Source organism: Ischnura elegans, chromosome 5 (assembly GCF_921293095.1).
Source record: "Ischnura elegans chromosome 5, ioIscEleg1.1, whole genome shotgun sequence".
In the NCBI taxonomy this organism is placed as follows: domain Eukaryota; kingdom Metazoa; phylum Arthropoda; class Insecta; order Odonata; family Coenagrionidae; genus Ischnura; species Ischnura elegans.
The window spans coordinates 90,618,566-90,632,897 of record NC_060250.1 but is presented as its reverse complement, the minus strand read 5'-3'; the positions used below and the strand labels follow the sequence as shown (position 1 = coordinate 90,632,897).

Genomic DNA, 14,332 nt, shown 5'->3' with positions numbered 1-14,332 from the left:
ACACCCAAGAGGTTGCTCGCAGGGTATTATGTAGATGGTATTTAAGCATTATACATGTTGTCATTTTACGCGCATTTTATTCGACGGCGCCACTAGGCATCTGTATCTCGTTCACTGTGACTTTCGCCATTAACAGTGGTGGAAGTCGTCTTTTTTTAATTGAAAATCGACTCTCATATGCGTTTAATGGGTGGTTTACACGATTTATTGACTCAGTCATGTATTAATGCCGTGTATAACTTCGTGAAAAATGGATATAGCTGACCGGTAGAGCCGCAAGTGTCGATTTTGAAAACTGATTTTAATGCGCGCGGAGCGACAACAATTCTATCGTCGGGCTTGAGAATCCTCTAATGAAAGAATGAAAGGTAAAGAGGATAGAGGGATGAACGGAGACGGGAGGGAGGGAAGAGAAAGGTATTGGGGAGGGGTAGAGGCAGGTAGGGGCGGTTTCGGGCGCTCCGGAGGGGAAGGTCCCGGTGGTGGTGGTGGTGGGTGTTCCTCCGCCTTGGCCTGGGGTTCTCGCCGGCCAGACTGGTGATTCCCTCAGAGGAAATTGCGGAGAGTGGACGTGCGCCGGAGACCGACCGGAGAGACGAGCGAGAGACCGCCGACCTCGGCCCTCGAGAAGGCGGCGGGATTCGCCACTGGACCCGCGCGCGTGCAACGATGACAACCCCGGAGATGGACTGGTAGGCGGCCGCGGAAACGTCAAAAACGGTCTTTGAATCAGATCCGCCAGTGTGCGATGAAGGTTTTGCCTGTGCAGGACAATAACCTACGCGCACCCCTCAAGTGATATTTTCGGATTATATCCTGTAGTAAAAAAAACCTTCAAGGAGATTCGCAGGATTACTTGTGACAAGGATAACTTATTCGAGACTAAATTACGCCAAGAGTGATCTTCGATAAAGGACCGAGGTTTCTTCATCTTTGCCAAAGACTTTCTGTGTACTCGTGAGGAATAACAATCTACACACACACACATACACCAAGTGATATTTTCGGAGTGACTTCGATGGATAGAACAGTTCAGGAGTTTCGCATAGAATAGAAACAGCGAGGAAAATTGGCAAAGTTTCGCAGATCCCCGGCGTTTTTCGCCCTGTGTTTACTTTCCGCGAACGGTGCCCCCGGATCGCGAGAGGGGAAAACATCTGGCAGTGATAACGAGAGAGTATTTCTCGAGTGTGTTTTGTTTTGAATCGGTTTCATTGTGTCAGTGCACCCTCTTCCCACCCAAAACAACACATTTTTTTTTCAATCCGGAATCCACCAAGAGTTCGGAGCTCGGGGAACTTCGCCAACTTTTTAGGTGGAAGGGTTTTGTTTTCGCCGCAGTGATTTCTTTCGGTGTCGAAAGAAGAGTGTACGGAGCCAAGAACACCACGGGGTAAAGGCGCTAAGTGCTGCGTTACAGAATTCACGAAAGCATTCCATTGGGATTAAACACTTCTATTTCATCGAGATATTTCAGCTCGCACAGTGAAAGAGTGGGGAAAACTTGAGTGAAAGAATAATATCAGTGAAAACACGTGAGGTAAAGTGCTGTCAATGTCTCATTTGATTTCTCGTTTAAATGTATAATTTCTGCGCGACACTATCGAACGACACATTATATCGTCCAAATTGTGCTTCCCCCTGTGGTAAACAAGTTGTTTGTATGTTCCCCAACCTGAATAAAAACGCAAGCAAGAGAGACTGCGAAGGATCTCGCGCAAGAAAACATTCATTTTTACCTTGTTTACTGTGCTACATCCACGCCCTCGCACAGCAGTAAAAAATCGATCACCAACGATCAATACAGGACGTAATGTTGAAGAGATAAGTTTGTTTACACAGCCTATCTCACCAGTGGGACAGGTGGAGCGAAATTCATTGGAGGACGTCGAAGAAATAAGCACATCTTCCGGGTAGCATTATAGAAGTTCTGATTGGGTACACACTGAAAAAGCGATTTTGTTCACACGACCACCAGGACAAACCCATTTCCAACTCCCTAACCAACCACTTCTGACCACATCGGCTCCGTTATCAGAAACGTCCTATTTATGATGGTAGGAAGGAGAATTTTGTGCGAATAATAGAAGGCTTTCTTTGTAATTCTGGACTGGGATGTAAAGAGGAGAGGAAATCTACCAAAAAATTTCCTCCCGATAACAAGAGACACCACTACCATTACTTCACGCCGGAAAAGGGAGACCGATAGTGATAGACAAGAGTACAGAGTGCTGGGTATAAAAAAATCTTACTATTCTTGTCCTAACACTCTCGGGTGTCGAAAATAAAACCTGTGACGCCGGCCAACCGCGCATTTATTTCCCAGTGGATCGCGTAGCAGTACGCGATCGAGAGGAAGGAGTGAGGGATACCATTGAGAAAGGCGGCGAGAAAGAGTTTGATGAAAGAGGTTTCGACCGCAAGAGTTAATTGAGTCGTCCGGTTCCACCTCCTTCCAACTCCCGCCACCCTTTTGTGCTGCTCTTATACCCCCCTCCACTGCCTCCCAACCCCACTTCTTACCCCCCTCAAGGAAGGACGCGGAGAAGTACCACCAGTAGCCTCCGTCGAGGAGGGGCAAAGAGTTGGTTAACAGTCCACGGTGTTGGTTGGTAGCCACGTGATCAACCATCGGACAAAAGCGAAGGGCGGTTGTGTTAATGCGGACATTCTAGTGTATGGGAGGTGTAGCGGTGTTGTGCAGGAGGATATAAGGATATACATAAAGCGGGTCGGAGGAAAAAGGTTAAAAAAAGATCCATAGAGGGTTTTTTTTCTCTTGTGCCATTGTGCTTCTCAACTTGTCCCTACTTCCACCCGTCACATAGCGACGAGTCCCCTGCGACGGGAACCCTACAATACCCCCCCTACTCGACAGAGTTTAAGAGAACAACACACGCAGTAGGATAAAAGGAAAGAGGACCTCGGCGGCAAAAGTCCCTGACGAGCAAGTGAGGGTCCAAGGACTGTCACCCATTATTTGTACCCGGAGGCAAGTCTTCCCTGTGAGAGGAAAAACCATCTTGACATGTGAAGTGCACTACCATTTCCCCCAACCCATTATCACAGTGATTCTCATCTCGCAAAAAAAGGTGACAAAAAAATTACGACAAAAAAGGACCGGCTTGATGTCGCCTGACCCGCGGGTGTGGTGAATCCGAGGACCACGGACGACCGCATTTACAGTTTGGCCCAAAAAACAAGACGAGGAATCTGAGCTCCTCTTAGTTTTTCACAGTGGTAGATGAAGTTAAGCGTGGCGGCCTCAATCTGCAAAAAATGCTTCGCAAGTTTTTGCGTGGAGAATAGCTGATGGTGTACTAGAGATCGCAAGGAGTTAGTTATCTGTGGAGAATTACAGGAGGGACTCGAAAACAAAGTCGATCTTCTGTGGTGCATCATAGGAGTTGGACCCAAAACAAAGTGTATCCGCGGAGAATAGCAAAAGGTGGACGCGTGAACACATGAATTTTCTCTGCCGACGATAACAGGAGTTGAAAAACAAGAGGATTTCACGCTTCATTTTAAGTGAACTCGTGATACAAATCAATGTTCAGCCCTGAATAACTTGAGTTACGCCCACAAAATCAAACCATAGGGTAGCCCCAGGTGGACTAGGAAACCAAGTGTCTTTTAAGCAAAGGATACCAGGAGCTATACTTGTAAGAGGTTCCTTCGAGAATACCAGGAAGTATTGCAAAGTTAGACTAATTGTGGCACATAACGGAAGTTAAACCCAAAACAAAGTAGTTGACCCGCGGAGAATAGCAAAAGGTGGACGCATGAACATATGAATTTTCTCTGCCGTCGATAACAGAAGTTGAAACACTAGAGGATTATCTTCTGCGTTTTAAGTGAATTCAGTGTTGTGCCCAGGATAACCGGAGCTACGCCCACAAAATCAAAACATAGGATACGTAGCCGGAGGTGGACTAGGAAACCAAGTGTTTTCATAACAAAGGATACCAGGAGCTTGACTCTTTGTAGGTTCCCTAGGAAAGGATACTAAGAGGTATTGCAAAGTTGGACTCGGGAGCGAACCGCGGTTTTACGTGGACCTCTACACGTCGGAAGGAAGGAAAGAGAGGAGGAGGAGGAGAGAGAGAAAAACAAGAGAGGAGCGGGAGAGCGCGAAGAGGCAGCGGCGGCGGCAGCTCCGACTCTCCTTGAGAAGGACCACCCCGAGATCTTCCGAGGCCGACCAACACCATCCACCTCTTTCTCCACGGCGGCGGCAGCGGGATGGACGAGGTAAGGTCCCGGAACGGAGAGTTTTACGTCTTCATCACGATAACGGAATGTGCATGTGTGGGGTCCCGAGAGAGGCTCAGGAAAGAGGGGGGCGGGGTAGAGGGAGGGGAGGGGGAAACGGAGGTAGGGGAGGAAGGAGAAGAATGGAGGAGGGGTATAGAAAGGATAGGAGAGAGGGGGGGGGGAGCAGGGGAACATCTCTTTGACTGTGGAAGGGGTAAATTCGTGAACGGAGGAGGAGGGGTACCTGTGGAAAAAGACAGGTGGAAGGGTTTGGGGGGGGATTGTAGGCGACCAACTTTACTATCTTCCCGAAAGGGGGGGCCAGGACTATCGTATTTCATTGCGTCACACGGATGCGTTGATAAGGACTGCAATGATTCGAGGGGGAGTGGGTTAGGGATTTTTTTTAACCTTTTGAAGAAAGAGGAAAAAAATCGTGATTTAGATGCGTTGTCGTGGCTTGGTAGGGAGAAAAAAAGATAGGAGGAACAGCATGGAGGTATAGGAGGGGTTCTAGGATGTTTAAGGGGTCGTCTCGGTGTGGGTAAAGGGACACCGGTGGCGATTGAGTTGTTATACAGGCGAAGAAGTCGGAAGCGTTGTTCGTTTTATGCGCACAAAGGTGGTCGCGACCAAAGATTTTTTTTCTGGAAAGTAGGGGAAGGGAGGAAGGTCGCTAGCCCTAAGGTTGCCACTGGTCACAATTTATTCACCGTGGGATAGGAGGGCGTAGACGACATTCCAGAACAGTTGGACGGGATAGTGCCGGCTACAATGGCCCACAACAAAGTTCCCGAGACATGAATAATTCGGGATATGCTCTCTCCTGTAGCTGTATCGGTTGGTTACTAAAGGAGATAGGTGCCCGACAATTGAGATAGGTAAAAAAAAGCTATACCTAGTGATAATTTCAAAATATATCCTTCTCGTTACACTCTACCTATTTCCATTTAAAAATATTGGACTTTTTACACTATAATATCTTTATGCGAACGACCAGTCGTTCGAACTCCAAAGCTTAAAGGGAATATGGTTGAACAGCCGCTAACTAGTTCATGCCTCCAGAAATATTGATGGCGAAAACATTGTTATAACCTTTTATACCATTAATGCAACAAAAAATATTTTACTCATATTCCTTAATAGCCCTCATGATGGTGTAAAAATATGCCGAAACGTTGGCAAAAAATGCATTTAAATTCTTCAAGGCCTATACTCCAAGAAGCTGAATCAATATTAAATAGAGTTCGACAGAGGAAAAAACTCCATTGATAAAGAAAAGTTAATATACTGCCGGAATTCGAACCTAGGACGAAGTGATTACATACCAATATAAATTAATGCATCAAGGTCATCTTCAAACTCACAGGCTGGCTTAATTATCGGAGTAAGTACTCTCTACTGCTTTCCGGCGTATTACTTTGCTTAATACTACTCTTCTAGCATTGAAAACTGCTAAATTAATTTAATTTTTTGGGCAGAGAATATTTACAGTGTACCACACAATATTATTTTGAATATGCATTTAATTTTCTCCGTAAATATTAATATAAAATACGAGGGCGACATTGCAGAGCAGTGATGTAAATAAATCCTCAAAACAGTACCTAAATGACCAAAATTCCACGCACGGTGGTCTAACAAACTCAGCCCAAACATTGTCTTCCTTGTAAGTACGATCTAACTACTGTACCAAGCAATGCGAATATAAATTCAGGCATACGGTAAACGTTTTTACCAACCTTCTAAATAATAACTGAGTAATCAGTTACATTTGCATTGACGAGGTTACCCGTAACCAAATGCGCTGATAGTGACAAACTGCAATTAAAAAATAATAATATTTACTTAATAGTCTCATCTAATATGTTTGCAAGTTCATCATTGTAATACTCACAAAACATCTGTAAAATGCATAGAGCATGCATAATTTCTCTTCAAGACACAGAATTTCAAAATCAAATTGGACCAAATGTCCTCTGACCTAGATAAAAAATAGTAAATTGTGACTAACAACGAGGTGAACTTCTAAAAATTGTGAGTTGTTATTTTGATCATTTTCCAAATGTATTCCTCATTCGCGTCTAAACTCGAAGCCTTTGTTTGTGATATTCATTGATTTGTGGTCATCACTGGTGCGTTAATCATGAATTCCAAAGAAAGTAACGTACTGAGGTCACTACCTTACTCAACGTCTTTGTATTATTCGATAAGTGGTGATTATTGTGATCAATTATGTGATTTCAATGATCACCATCACTGATCCTAGGCAAAATAGCGCAGTGAAGGACTTGATCTCACCCGAACAAATAAGGGAGGATCGCGTTACACACACTTGATGTTACTATCATAGTTAATTTACCGATTACGTCAGGTGAAAACGGTGACAAAACGTCAAATGAAGTATTACGACCTCCACATCCCATAGCGACGGGATTTCTTTCTTCATCCTAGAACAAGAGGAAGGCCTTCCATCCCATCAATTAACCATGTTTGCTTCCTTCTTTCTCCGTCCCCGTTGGTCTAACATCCTCTCCACTACATAGTTTTCGGTATCTTCTAAATACCCTGCTCATCATCAACACCTCTTTCCTGTGGGTGTGTGTCACCTTATTCATACCATACAGCATGAAAATACCAAGTGTATGATAGCAAAGAATCTCTTTTAGTGCAAAATTATATTTTAGTTAGAGATTTAACCCTTAGCTACACGTCAATTCAGAAAATTCCGTCACGCTATCCTTGAAACAACTACTTTTATCTATTGAAATGTAAATAACTTTGTAATTCCACATAGATTTAATATTGCACGACCTAGGTGGGTCGTCATCATCACCAAGCCCGCGCTGGGCCGTGTCCCGGTGCGCCCTCCAGCGTGGAAATCTTTGGCGCCCTCCTGTTCCGAAACTGGCAAATTTTACAGTCAGAATACCAACATTGAGCAGTTAGCTGGACTTCAATTATTTCTCATTTAACAGCATAATTAATAACGCATTGAGTAAACAAAATAATAATTTAAATTGACATGTTTCAATCTTGAAAGATTCAGTAGAATCTCAAGAGGGTTAGGATCAAAATTTCAAAATTTATTCATCATATTCCACACACCCAGACCTTCCGGTAGCCCTACCCCTGCATAGTTCTGGCGCCCTATGGCCATGGGAGTCCACCGCCCTTACAAGGAGTCGAGCACGGGCCTGATCATCAACATATAACGTCGAACCATCAGTTAATGACGAGCCTCGTCGAAAACCGAGTGGTACAGTGTTACATCCATGTGGAATTACAAATATTTTTACATTTCGCCATATTTAGTCGATTCCATGAAGCCAGACAGCCCTAGATAACGAATTATACTTTCATCTAGTTTAGGGTATCGTTGGATCACACATCTAAGCTAACAGCGTCGCAAAGTGGACGAAACATAACGGCGAGAAAACCTCAAAAGTGCGTATGACACGGGAAGAGTTATGAATTTCTCGGTCACCGTATTGGGAGGGACACACACGGTGAACCCAGAGATCATCGGCAACACGTAACCAATCACCATCTGAACGAATGCCCCCCCCCCCTTCTCCCCTCCCCAAGCACCCTGTCGTAAAAGTCACGAAGATTCTTTATAGTCCTCTCGGATCGGTCCCCCCCGAGAACCCATTAATTCCATATCTGAGAATATCCCACGCAAAAGACATGAACATTCCAGCATTGACTACCACCTCTTCCCGCCGCACTAGAAACCTCCCAACATCGCGGCGAGGATGAATTTATAATTTTTGAGGAGCGCGGGTTGTCGCTGCATCTGCGAATATTCGCATGCGTCATGTCGCCAAGGCTAAAATCAATTATGGGTTGCACCACGTCGCAATGTCGCTGCCTTCCACGCGGATATCAAGCGGAGGCTGTGACAGGGAATGAGATATGGTCATAAACATGGTGCATCGTGTGGGAAGTAACATTTCCCCGAGTTCCAGCATCGACGAAAGAGATACCATTGTCCATTAAATCATTACTGCGGCTAGTTAAGCAACAAGAAGCAATTTTAACCGCGAGTAATCAGGATTTAAATGGTACATTTTAAAATAAATTAGGTTCAACAAGCTATTGCGTCTATTCAATCGCCAAGACCAGAGTAACCAATTTTTACCGCGAGTAACCAAGATTTAAACATTAAATTTTGCTTGGAGGCTAAAATAAATCGTGCAGAACCAACAAATAATCTTTTTTGGAAAAGCGTAAGCAATTACTACTTATGCGACCAAACTGATGGTTGTATTTTCCCTGGACTCACCGAAAATATGTGATATGCAGTTCATATTTCCGGAAAACATTCTCAGAGACGTTGCAGGAACATTGTAGGCGCGGAAGTGGACTGACACCACAGTTCGTTCAAACCAGTAAGGAGGAACAGTTTATGAATCACCTAAAATTAATTATTTATCAGAATTTTGAGGTGAAAATCTGCAACTTGGTACGAATCCTGTTAAGAAAACGCACGGTACATCCAGCAAAATGAAATTAATTAACCAAACTTCTACATGGAAAAATAATTTTAAAATTTCCAAATAGATGGCGTTGACTTTAAATTTAAAGGCAGAAATTTCATTAGCAGCGCTGCTTATATAGATTAGATAATTCACCACTAAAAAATTAGAAAATAAAAAATGAAAAAGAATATTAAAAACACCCCTTTACTAACCAATAAAGCTATTCTTCAATTAATTCTGGTAAACCTAATCGCCACCCACCACTTTATTCTCCGATGGATGAAAACCCATTTTGTTTTTATTGCATTTTACACATTTTTTGGAAATTGCGTTTTTTTTTCACTATAAACAGATAGCGTTTCCTCTTCATGTGACACGAACTCGTCGATTTTACAGGATTGATTACTCGCTCAGGGAGATCTAAATTTTCTCCTTGGGGTAAAATAAGATCTCCCCCGCCTCCTTTCCCTTCGCGACCCTTTCCTTTGGGAACCGCACTGTCCCGACCCCGCGGTCGACAACGACTTATCCTTGGAGGAGGAGGAAAAATAAGGATGGGCCGTAAAGCTGCCGAGATAACTGGACGAGATATCGGGACGCACCTCTCCAAAGGGTTCCCGCCACCTTTTGATACATATACCGTGGGCAAGACGCACGTAGGCGTATGTCGAAGGGAATGGATGAAGGGGGTAACGTTGGGGGAAAGACCGCGGACGAAAAAGAATGGTAAGGTGGGTTTTTGTGTCCGTCGCAGACCTCTTGGCCGGCCCCTCCGTAATTTGGCGTCTGGATTTATGGTCCGGACCTCCCCACCTGTATGTCCATTCCACGCCGACGCAGGCCTTCCAAGAGTCGAAAAAGTTTTAAAATGAAGACAGCGGGATAACAATTCTTAATTAGGGGGTGGGCGCTTCCGTTTCGGTTTTAAGGACGCATGGTCTGGTGATGGACAAGGGTTGAAAGTTTAAAAATTTTTTTTTTCAGTTGTGTCCGTGTGTGAGTTCCTATGCAGTGTGTTAGGCCGGATTATCGATCTAGTTCCCCCCTCCCCTATAACTTGAGTGCGGTTATAACCACATGCGCTACCTTGGAACACCATTTACGTATTGTCTTGCAAGCCATGTTAGTTGATTCCAAGTCGTTTAGTAAGGGGGGGTGAATCTGATAGGTTAGAAAGCCCTTTGCACTCCGGCATGTATGGATAGAGGTCTCACAAGGACGCATAATACCGATTCAATCGGTCCTATTATATACTTACACAAGGACAAAAATTTTAAAAAATTTCAACCAATATCCGTCACCAAACCATATGTTCTTAAAGACGATTGTGTGTTTTTAATTAATTTTACCTGAAAAACTATTGAAATAAAATTTTCGAGTTTTGATATACGGGTCAATGCTGACAAATTTCGTTGCGCTCAATATACCCTGAAATTTTCAAATGACCGCTTCAGTTTTAAACAACGTCACGGCAAAAGACCGACCTTGTATATTTTTGCTCTATTACCAATTAAGTAATATCTAATATAAATTAAAGTATAAATATATATTCATGGAATTTACGTAAATTTTGCAGCTACATTAAAGATATCCATTCTCAATTGATCAAGCAATCTACGCCTAGCGCGCAGCCTTCGAGTCTACAGCGGCCCCCAGCCTCATTAACGCATAACATCTGGGTTACGCTGACTGTACGCCCGTAGCAGTTTTTAACAAACCGCACAGCCATCCTTTATATTTTATTCAGTTCGCGGATTAAGTCTTACTGCACCAGGTCCCATACGCTCGCTGCATATTAGTCAAGGTGCGGTCGGACGAGTGCGAAATAGCACCTTTCTTTTACTTTCCCATCCGAAAATCTTCCCACCATACGCTTGACGAATCCTAATTTCTTCAGGGCTATGCCGCAAATAGTCCTTATATGTCTTCCCCACGAGAGGTTCGAAGTTATCGTAAACACATAAACACGGCGAAAAATAGATATCGGCACTTCAACCTGAAGATACCTGGTGGAATCCAGGCGAAACTGTCGTAACCCTATCTATTATAACGCGGCGAGAAACCGAAAAATGGGGAGATCATCTAAGTAAGAACGCTACGGAATACTACGAGATAAAATAATCTTCCTAATTTCAGCCTTTTTACTTTTCAAACGGAGATTAAGTAGTTGGTATATGGGAGGTTGTTGTCTGAGTAAGGCAGGCGAAGGAAAGAGCGATGGAAAATAAGACGCACTCCACGATAGGAATTGAAAGCAAGTGAGAAAATGTGTCATTCTTATTCGTTGGTGGAGAAAATCCTTACCAACATCATTACCTCTGGTAATCACAACTAACTATCATTTAAGTAGAGCAGGTTTTCTACATTTATCGCCAGTTGCCGCGTTCTTATTACGATCCCTTACCCGATACGGAAAGGGCTATAGGCCAAGGTGCATGTTTTGAACAGCCATCAAAACTTACTTAATAGCAGTAAAAAACCATTATCATTATTGTCGGTATTTTCCAAGATACTTCTTACGTAGTTTCACGAAAGTGGGCACGCAGATGCGTACATACTCATAGCTCCACGTCCCTATTTTCCAATGATAGGGAAATCACGTCAATATCTGCATCATAAATAACGCATTTTTCTCTAAATCACCTTACTCAAGTGAACACCGACGTACCAGGAATTTTAGCACCATATTTTGAAGTATCAAGTATTCACTATACACCATCTGTCTCCCCATCTTAATATCATAATAACGGAATAAAAATAGCGATATTGAAATCCCTCTTAGCTCACCAAAATGCGCAAAATTTCGTAATTTCATGACGCTGAAATATAGAGCTGGCAAGGTTCAATAACAAAGCTGAACGATTCCTAGTTGAAGAGAAAAATATAAATAAAGTGGTAGTTGTGTAACAGTGGGTCTATAAATAAGCACATAAGGTTCATGGTAATCGGCTTGCTGGAATGTTTAATTACGCTCTACTTTCATCGGTGGTTCCCGAATGAAATCTGGCAGACGTTACGTTGAAAATTTTTAAGCTGTTTCCACACAGTTGTGGGACGAATAGAGATGGCAAGCACCACAAGTGCCGTTGACCATTGGATCGGTTCGCTTAGACCGCAAAATTCTTCCGAAAAAATCAAAGTTGAATTGCAATTCAGCGACACCGCAAGCTAGCAAGCAACTCGGCTTTAGATTTCTGCGGCTTTAGTACGTAGTTTGTCAGTGGTGGAGCCTTTACTACACTCACCTTCTTGAAATCTTATTTGCAAGCGGACTGGATAGAGGCCCCATTCCATCCAATTGAAGGCTGATTTCTGTTGCCTCTACGGTCACATATTAATCGGTTTTCAAAAACGTCCGCGGCGCGGTGATGAGTGAAATGCGATCCACATTTTTCCAATACTTTGCCTTATAATGTTTGCAATTGCGAGTGATAGCATTGAAAAGCAATGAATTTGATAGATCAAATAATCATGTACATGAAATTCGGTTAACACTAATTATACCTTATTTTCCCGTGAAACTCGGATGAATTTGTCCGTCAGCGACGCGAGTGGCGACTTTTGTAAACCCATTTAAATGCGCGATGGGCGACAACACACTTAGAGGCCGACTTGAGGATCCTCTTTTTTAATATTCATGCTTATTTGTATGAATGCTCTAAAATGTTTCTTGATCATGATGTTTCGAAATTCAGTATTTGACATAGTGGTAAAGATTAAATAAAAAATTTCGCACCTCTCCCATCACGCCTAACTGCATAGGCTTCATGGCTCAGTCACGAAAACTGCCGCCATGGAATGTTACCAGGAAACATTGCAGTATAATTTAGTGTCGCCGTTCCACACATTAGACTCGGTTTGGGAAAAAAATGAAGAATCTCGCGGCGACTCCTTTAAGTGCGGGCACGTCCTTCTTTTGAAATATTAATCACGTGCGGTGTTTATGACGTTTCCCCCGATGAGAGTTAAGAAATTACTGACTTAGTTTCGACGGCTACGAGGTCTTTATCAGCGTCATAAATTAGGATTCACGAAATCATTCACATCTTAGGCGGAAAAGGTGCAATATAACGGGAGAGTCATTTCTAAGGGGGTTTGGGGCTAAGCAGAAACTGAAAAGGAGGCTCATAAATTAAGCCGCTGAGAGATTATTACAAGTCATTCAGGAGGAGTGGTCTCGGGCAATTTTCTTCAACGCGCGACGTGGGACCTAATGCGAACGAGCTGGTCAGATGGGACGAAACCATCCATTGCCGTGAAAAGAAATTGTTGAGGAGACTGTGTAACTTTTGTAACAAACTGCGATTCGTGAAACCGAGGAAGAATCTGCGAGAAACCCCTCACGTCCAACCAGAGAGATAATTAAACGTTTGGCATGCTTACGCGGATCGTTGAACCCTGGTGCGGAACTTAAAGTTATGTTGGATTGAACAAATATTCATGAAAGTCCTCTGAATTTCCTTGTTCTCACTGAGCTTTTGTGATTCCTCAACAATTCAGCTGCGGTTCTCAAATCGTTTCTTTAATTGATGGCTCATCGTTTGCTCGAGTTATAGTAAGCATTATATAGATGTTAGATTGGACAACTATTCATGAAAATCCTCTGAATTTCCTTGTTCTAACTGAGCTTTTGTGATTCCTCAACAGTTCAGCTGCGGTTCTCAAATAGTTTCTTTAATTGATGGCTCATCGTTTGCTCGAGTTGTATTAAGCATTATATAGATATGTCAGATTGAACAACTATTCATGAAAATCCTCTGAATTTCCTCGTTCTAACTGAGCTTTTGCGATTCCTCAACTGTTCAGCTGCGGTTCTCTAATAGTGTATTTAATTGTTGGCATCTTGTTTGCTCGAGTAATAAGAGGCATAATATAGTCATGCTAGATTGAACAACTATTCACAAAGAAAATAAGGGGGATTGAAAACATCAGATAATCTTTTCACACCTACGTATTTCATCTCTTTCACATCCTTCTATGCTTGTTCCTTATACTTTGTTCATCATTTTTAAATCTAAATGTATAAAAAAACTGTGCACGAACAAGTGAAGTTAATGGCAACTTGCAGTTCTAATTTGATTAGCTCTGAACTACTCCTATTCCCATCTGTCCTCCTGTTTTTCGATTGAGAAAATACTCTCACTCTGCGAACATTAACACATGGTATGCTCATAACTTAGCCGACCGAATTGCCTATGGCTGCTAAGTTTTAATGTGACCGACGAACCATACATAGTAGCGGACATGAAATAAATACCCCACGTTTAACCGCTAAACAGGTGAAATTAATAATCAGCCATAACACACAAGACCGTGTTATATCGATGGTGCACAAAAAAATAAATAGCAAATGCAAAATACGTAATGAAACCCACCAAACGAAAGCTCTTGAGTACGTGCTGGCCCAAGATATCATTTGGCCAGCAATTGATGTCTTAAGATTTATAGGTATAAAAGCATTTCCATATAATTTAAAATAACCACTCGGGCCAGGTAGGTATCGCTAATGATTTGGCCTATAAACTTAATGCGTATCATGAGAAAGATGAATATTAGCTATTCCTTCCAAAGTAACCCCACAATTTTTAATACGA

At 42.8% G+C, this 14,332-nt stretch overlaps 1 protein-coding gene across 1 annotated transcript in view; it reads left to right on the top strand.

Moving 5' to 3' along the window:
• Positions 1 to 546: 546 nt before the first annotated feature.
• Positions 547 to 14,332, top strand: part of LOC124159243 — a 438,003-nt gene continuing 424,217 nt past the window's right edge. The window contains exon 1 of the mRNA XM_046534918.1: positions 547 to 4,251. The gene's annotated coding sequence lies outside the window, so the exon portion shown is untranslated. The remainder of the gene's footprint in view (positions 4,252 to 14,332) is intronic.